Source organism: Gymnoscopelus microlampas (genome assembly GCF_963454915.1).
Source record: "Gymnoscopelus microlampas genome assembly, chromosome: 22".
Lineage (NCBI taxonomy): Eukaryota > Metazoa > Chordata > Actinopteri > Myctophiformes > Myctophidae > Gymnoscopelus > Gymnoscopelus microlampas.
In genome coordinates, this window is record NC_139959.1 from 1,399,115 (window position 1) to 1,407,120 (window position 8,006).

Consider the following 8,006-nt stretch of genomic DNA (forward strand, 5'->3'; position numbering starts at 1 on the left):
TTCAAATAATTGTAGTTGAGTAAAAGTACAATATTTGCCTCTGAGATCTAGTGGAGAAGTAAAAGCTACTGAAAATTGGAAATACTCCAGTAAAGTAAAAGTACCTCAAAATTGTAGTTAAGTACAGTACTTGAGTAAATGTACTTAGTTACTTTACACCACTGACCTTCACAGTTTGATGTTGACAAAAACAACAACAAAAGCAACCTTGACCCCCCTCCTGTCACTCAGGTTGAAGAGTGCAGACCTCCTCATTCATTCAGTCCTCCATGACCTTTGCTGGCTCCATGTCAAACACAGAATAGATTTCAAAACACTGCTCACCACCTACAGGGCCCTCCCACCTAACCTCTCTGACCTCCTTCACTGCTACGCCTCCTCCCGCATTGTTTGTGCCAAGTTTGGTGCGGATTGGAGCAACGGTATATGCCTGTGGCCCCCGAGGCCCCTGCTATGGCCCCTGAGGGCAACATGTGGCCCCTGGGTTGACTATTGTCATGGCAGACCCCTGTGTGCCAAGTTTGGTGCGGATTGAAGCAACGGTGCACCTCGCAAGTCCGGATGTTCTGCGGTCCACGGCAGAAGCGTATAGACACCATAGAGGCAAGATGCCCAAGTGAGCTCTTTCTTGCCTGCCCCTGAAAGACTGACCGAAGGGGGAAAAAACCCAAACGCTTTGCCCCTCTGTAACAGAGAGGTCCTCTGTTACTCATGTTTGCACATATAACCCTTATTTATTGAATGACATTTGCACAGCACAGTTGCACTTGTATTAATTTGCACAGTTTACCTTAGTGCAATATGGAGAGTGCAATATATTAGTGTGAAGGTTTGTTGTTTTGATTGAATTCTTAACATTACCTGTTATGTGTTTCAGCAGATTGGGCTGGACCATAGTCAGGATGTCAGAAGGGGGGTTGTGATGCGGTGTTTGCGATTGCTAATATTTATGTTGTAGTATGGTGTGAAGGAAAAATAATCATTATTTGTGTAGTTCATAGAGATTTGTAACATGTGGGTTAAATGTACAGTATATGGTATTAATGTAGGCCTATTTATGTTTTAGAGTTAAAATACACCCCTTGGAATGGAGCAGTCCAGGTTCATTAGCTTCAGCTGTGTATAAAAGGCTGCCAGTGTCAGCTGGACACCACCATGCCAAGGATTTGACGGAATCGGTCCACGTTGTATTTGTTGGTGGTTGAATAAATACACTGTTTGGTCGAACTCTACCATGCTACATGCATACTGTTGGAGCGTCACAAACTGCATGTCAATTTCTGTTTAAGAGCGCTTCTGTGGTGATTAGGCTATTGATATTGCTTAACAAAAGATGACTGGGCAAGTGGGCAGGCAGGCCGCAATTCACACTCTCAACAACACCTTCACTGAAATGAGTCACTAAAAAGTTCTAGCGACTAAAAGTCTCCTAGTATAGCGTCTGAGAGAGATTTAACTGAAGGTTTGAACTACGATTCGATCATAGACATTTTCAAGTGCAAGCCCTGTCGTCTCATGGTGCTCTTTGGTTGTGTTAAGATTAGGTTTTTATTAAGGTTTGTGTTACTTAGATTGGGTTCATTTGTGATTGTCTAACATTTTTATAATAATTTCTACCTTCATGTTGTAATACATTAACATTCTTTGTCCTTTAAGTTATGTTACAGCCTTTATACCCCTTGACTAAGGGTCGTAACAACCCCCCCAAAAAAAGAAAACAAAGACCATTACTGCATCAAAAGTAATCAACAAACTATACTATAAAAGCTGGTCAAAAATGGGCCAAATTGTCAAATGATATAAGTGAGGACGTTGCGAGGCGTTGTGAGCTTGTAGATCTTGTAAAAAAATCTTGGAACCAAAGTCAAACAAAATTGAATGCCTCAACTCCTACATTCCAGTTCAAATTTGATTATTTTGGGGGGTCACAGCCTGAAAAGTATGAGAACCACTGGTTCATGTTTAAAGGTGGAGGTGCCAGACCACACCTAAAAAAGGTTCTAAAAATGCCAGTTAGTAACTAACTGAAACACATCAATGCACATCAACACTTCCCCCTAGTGCCCATTTAAGGTTTCACACTGAAACCTGAATTCTTATCTCGACAGGATTGTAGAAAATCTAAATGCTGGTGTACATAAACACAAAGGCCAAGAAGTACTGTTTAAAATGAAAAAAGGAAGCGCTTGCATGGATCAGTGGCTGTATAGACAGGTGCTTTTTGGTGACACGGGTAAGAACATACCAAAACGTTTTTCAAAGAAGTGCTGCTTGACTCCCAAGTGGTGTGGACTGCAGACTTGCAAAGAAAAGAAATCCAAAGCACTCCGTCTAAATATTTTTACATCAAAGACCAAGCCTTGTATTTCTTTTCTTTGCAAGTCTGCAGTCCACACCACTTGGGAGTTCAGCAGCACTTCTTTGAAAAACTTTTTTGGTCCAAGAAGTACCGCTTTGTCTCCCCAGTGGCATAAACTGCAGGCCAAAAAAAAGCTGGTGTTATTTTATGGAGAGCATACTGTAGTGTAGACCAGTGTTCCTCAAACGTTTACATTTCAAGGTCTCCTTTTAACTTTGACAGTATATAAATGGAACCAAATGGACCCGTTACAGACTTGTAAGGGTCGATTTAGAAGGAACCCAGAGAGTGCGTGGAATCCACTTTGAGAACCACTGGTGTATACTGCGACAAGTAGCCCTGCGACTACTTGTAATTAATACGGCACTTTACATGTAATTTATTTTAGTATATATTCATTTAAATGCTGCAATATTTTAGTCTGGTCTTAAGACAGACGACTCAATCAACGATGAGTTTTATTTAGGTATACTTTGCTCTTTTTTGTTCTTGTTTTGTATACCCGTTTGGTATCCTTGTTCTGACTGCAGTTGCACTAATATGTTCCGTAGTATTTTGTTTTAGTCTGTCAGGGACTGAGTCTGTAAATTAGCATTCTTGCTAACTCCTATATATTTACACTGCTTCATTGTACTGAATTGGAGTGTACTGTTCATTAATATATGCTGTCCCTCTGCAAATAAACAAATACAGTAAATAACTAAGTAAAAACACAGAGAACTAGAAAAGGTGCTCCTCGGAGCACAAGTCTCCGCCAGCAGACTTGTGTTGGGAATGTTGGGAATGTTCTAATTCTTATGTTCTAATTAGAACATGTTACTGTGTCATAGTAACATGACACAAGTGTCCTATCCGTGTCCTATCCGTCTGTTTTATCCAAACCTTAGTTGGATAAAACTGGTATCCCCACCTGGAGTTACTGTATAACTGTCCTATCCGTCCTGTCTGTATAAGTGTCCTATCCGTCCTGTCTGTATAAGTGTCCTATCCGTCCTGTCTGTATAAGGGTGCGTTCGGAAATTGCGCACCGGAGCGCACTCGCCTATTAGTTTGTATTGGCCAGTGCGCTCAGTGCTGTATTTTCGAACGCACCCTAAGTGTCCTATCCGTCCTGTCTATGTAAGTGTCCTATCCGTCCTGTCTGTGTAAGTGTCCTATCCAATTGTTACAGTATCCGCCATTTCTCAGCCATTTCGTGATTATTCCTGTCTTACCTCACTTTGAAAGAGGCAAAGACTCTTTCAAAGTGACACATGTATTTATAGCCCGTTATATGTCACTAGCCAATCAGATCACACTATTTCACCGTATTGTCAAGTGTCACGTGAGGCTCGACCAATGTTTGCTTGGCTGACGGAAAGTGAAAACAAACTCTCCTGGCGGAGACAACAAAAAGGATAATTTCAAAAGTAACAGGTAACACACAATATCAGCGATAATTATATTTAATGGTCAATCGAGTCCTGAATCAAGACAGAATGACGTGCGCAAATCAGAGCAACAAAAACCTTGGACACTCATGTTGTCACATCACCATGTGACCAACGTCTGGCTCCCAGAACCAGTGTGAGAGAAACACTACTGCCTTTATGGGTTTGAGCACAGGTAGAGCTTTAATATAGAATGTATACAGCATCTGTACATAGGCAACTCAAATATATACTCATCAGAAAATAAAAAATAAAGAGGAAATGTCAGATTGACAATGTAATATACACTACAGTCAGACCTACACAGGATATCTATCTATCTGTCTGTCTGTCTTGACAGTCATATTCAAGACTTTCAGTTTATTGTGCGTTTTAAGCTTGGGCCTCAAAATGCTTCAGAACCTTCTATAGAGCAGCGGATCCCATCTATATATACGTAGTTCTATAGACACAAAGTAGATAAAGGCTGTAGAAAACAACAATAATTAAACAAACAACGTAATAAAACTAGATCAGAAATGATACGGTGATGATAGTCCAGTCTATAAACATAAACGCTGTTCACACCGAGCACGATATCTATAATTACTGTCTGTGCCACAGTTTACTGAACATACCGTAGCATCATATTATAGTTCTAGAACAATCATACAGATGACTTCCAAATGTCTTTCTTATGTGTTCTGAGATTAGTGAGAATTCTTTGGCTTTTTAGGAAAAAAAACTAATAAAAAAAAACGAATTCAAAGCCTGTAAAAAAAATACAAGCATATTTTTCTGCCGGTCGGCCCCCCACACTAGCGCTCTATTTCCTAAATTATTAGCACAATATGTAACATTATGATGTTATTACAATGAACATACATTATAAATGTAAGTTCCTGCTGTTCTACATATAGTCAACCAGTTAAAGAAACTGCAGATTGAGGCTTTAACCTTGTTGCTTTTATGAAATATCCCAGACCATTAGGGTTTTATGGATGAAGCTTCTTATCATGTGTTCTATTGCTAAATACTCTTTCATCTTAATATGAGTTTAATATCTACTATTACTGTAGGGCTAGACCTTTCCAGCCACATGGGTTATAGGTTTATGCCCGATTTATACTCGTTTGCGTGCCATGTATTGCACTGCAAATAGCTGATCTACAAGCTCAGAACGCGTCGCAGCACGATGTGTTCCGAGCTTGTAGATCAACTATTTGCAGTGTGTGCAAACCAAGTATAATCATCCTTTAGAGAAAGCCAAGAGAAAAGACCCTATGGAATCCAAATGACAGAAATCTGTTGTGACTGAGAACTGAGAACTTTAATACATGCATATAGTTATTGTTATAGAGCTTGGTGTCAACGAACCTTTTGTCTAAAACAAATTCATAAAAATAACAAATTAGAAATTCAAGCAAAAAAAACAAAAACAAATTCACAGCCTGTAAAGAAAACCGGCATTTTCCATGTCTGTGGTACAAATTATGCATCCCGAACTGCAATACCCACAATGCAACATATGTACCCAATCACGATGGCAAGGAGCTTCTGCACCGGACAGGAAGTAAGCTGGCGCAGCGTGAGGGAGGGGCCAGTGTTGCAGTCTCTGATGTCACATCCTGTCTGTCTGTCTGTCGTTTGCTGGAACAATCTCTCCATCATTTCCTGTCGTTCTCCTCTCCTCCCTCGCTCCTTTCTGCCTTCCGTCAGCGAAGCTCTTCCTCCTTCTCTATGATGGTCTTCTGAGTGGAGAACATCTTACCTATGGACACCTAGAGAGAGAGAGAGAGAGAGAGAGAGAGAGAGAGAGAGAGAGAGAGAGAAAATTAAGACGTGAGTAAAGTACAGACACAAAAAACTTAAAGGACCACTTCACACAGTTTCAACCTCATCTTCACATACTTGGTCTTCACTAATGCTCATTATAAGATGGCACCATTTCTGTCTACTCACTCTGTGGACAGTTCAGAAACCTGCTTACCAGTGACATCATCGATGGGGAATCCAATCTAATAGAAACTGCAGGCTTTCTATTCCTGGAGAGTTAGCATGCTGTAATAGAAGCCATTGTTCTCGCATTAATAAATAAAATGAAATTTGAAATTCCCAAACCTGCCTACCGATGATCAGTGGCATACCCACTGTAGAGGCAGGGCAGGCGGTCGCCTGCCCAAATAACATCTCGCCTCCCCTAAAAAACCCAAATAACCCGAAAAGGTGTCATTGCGTGCTTAATGTCCTCAAAGTCACGCATCCAACAAGCTTTGAACTGAGCAGATCGGACCTTCCGTTCCAGAGATGATGCCCAAAACATCTTGAAAACGGCCATTTTCGCCGATTTTCGATTTAGTTGAAATGTTTGGGGGTAATGGGGGGGGGGGGGGGGGGGGGTGGGGGATCTCGCCTGCCCTAAATGTAAATCCTGGGGACGCCACTGCCGATGATGTCAGTGGTAGGTTGGTTTCTGGACTTCTGGTAGGTTGGTTCTCTGACACACACAGACTGAGTAGACAGAAATGGCCTCGCACTCCATCCACTTTCTCTACACTCCACAACCAGGTCTGCGTATTGTGCCATCTTTCTTTCGTAAGGTAGCTTTCCAGTCCCTCCTGCCATGGCACTGTCAGCTCGATCAGCAGTGCTGACTGCACGGCTGTGCAGACCACATACATCCATATTCTAAGTATCCACTGAGCTTATAAAATTAATATTTTCACCAATTCATCTTTGCAAATTCAATAGTAGGGCCTAAACTTTGTGTTTCTCCAATTCATCTTTTGCAAATCCAATAGTGGGCCTAACTTTGTGTCCCGATCAATATTTCCAGTTACTTCAAGCAGCTCATAATAATGTAGACTGAACGTTCAGTTTGCAAACTGCCACTGCTGCAGTTTGTAAAACATTTTAAAGAGCTTACAGGCAGTGGAAAATAATCTGTACAGTTTTTCTTCCACTTGTCGTTGTCATAGACAGATGCTTTTCTGAATGTGCTCAAAGAAAAATAAATCTGAATAAAATAAAATAAATTAATAAAATAAAAATAATATTCATATTTTTTTTGTTTTCGTAGTTAATATTATATTTCAGTAAAAGCACAGTCAAGAATATTTATAATTAGTAGGTAACATTTTTGGAAGGAAGAGAGAGAGCAAGTAAGTGTGAGTGTGTGTGTGTGTGTGTGTGTGTGTGTGTGTGTGTGTGTGTGTGTGTGTGTGTGTGTGTGTGTGTCCGTGTGTGCAGCATCACTGAGACAGACCGTTCACGGAGGCTCTGCAGTCCCTGCAGCACAGGGGAGATTTACTCCTCCACATAAATTTAACCTGCTCTGTTAAAGTCTAAGAAATGTTCATATGACAACAGCTAAAGGTTAATAATCTATGTAAGGAAATAATCACAATACATGAAACGGTGGCTCTCAACAGCCTGTGGACTGTGGATGGAACGGTGTGATGGATGCATCTAGCTGCTATTAAAGTACTAAAATCCATAGAAAATATCACACACCTAACGCACAAGTATCGACTTGGACCCGCAAGTGAGAAACTCAAAGTGGGCAAGTTGAGGCACAGCTGTTTATACAAAGCAGGGGGACACAAATACCATCAGGAGGAGTCACCGCCACAATATTCACCTCCTATTTTATGACATTGATCAGCCCCAACGTGTCTGAGGTTCTGACACACGAAAGCTTAACGCCAGTGAAAACGTATTGAACCAAATACATCCAAATCACAACGATAAATCAGTGTTCAGTTATTTACATAAAGGGGCGGGACCTGCCATGGCCATCATCGGTGGTCAGTGGCCATTGGCTACTGGATCTGTGTGAAGAGGTGAGTATATTTTCCTCTCGGATGAACGGTTTGACGGGTGTAATATTACTTCTCTTATCAAAACCCCTGTTTTAACCCATTCAATCCGGGAACACATCTTTGTCACTTTAGATTTCTTTGGCTATTCAAAAATAGTAGATATGCAAGCTGATTGGCTCATTGGCTTAATATTTATAAAACCCATAGACACACTTAACCACTTTCACATCCAAAATGTGTCAAAATTAGCAACAATAGCCGATCTACAAGCTCTCATTGCATAGCATCGTGACGCGTTGTGAGCTTGTAGATCAGCTATTTTTGTTACTTTTGTGTGACACTGTAGTACAGGGGTCTTCAACAGGGGGTCCGGGACCCCTAGAGGGTCCTCAGAGTTACTACAGGGGGTCCGCCAAA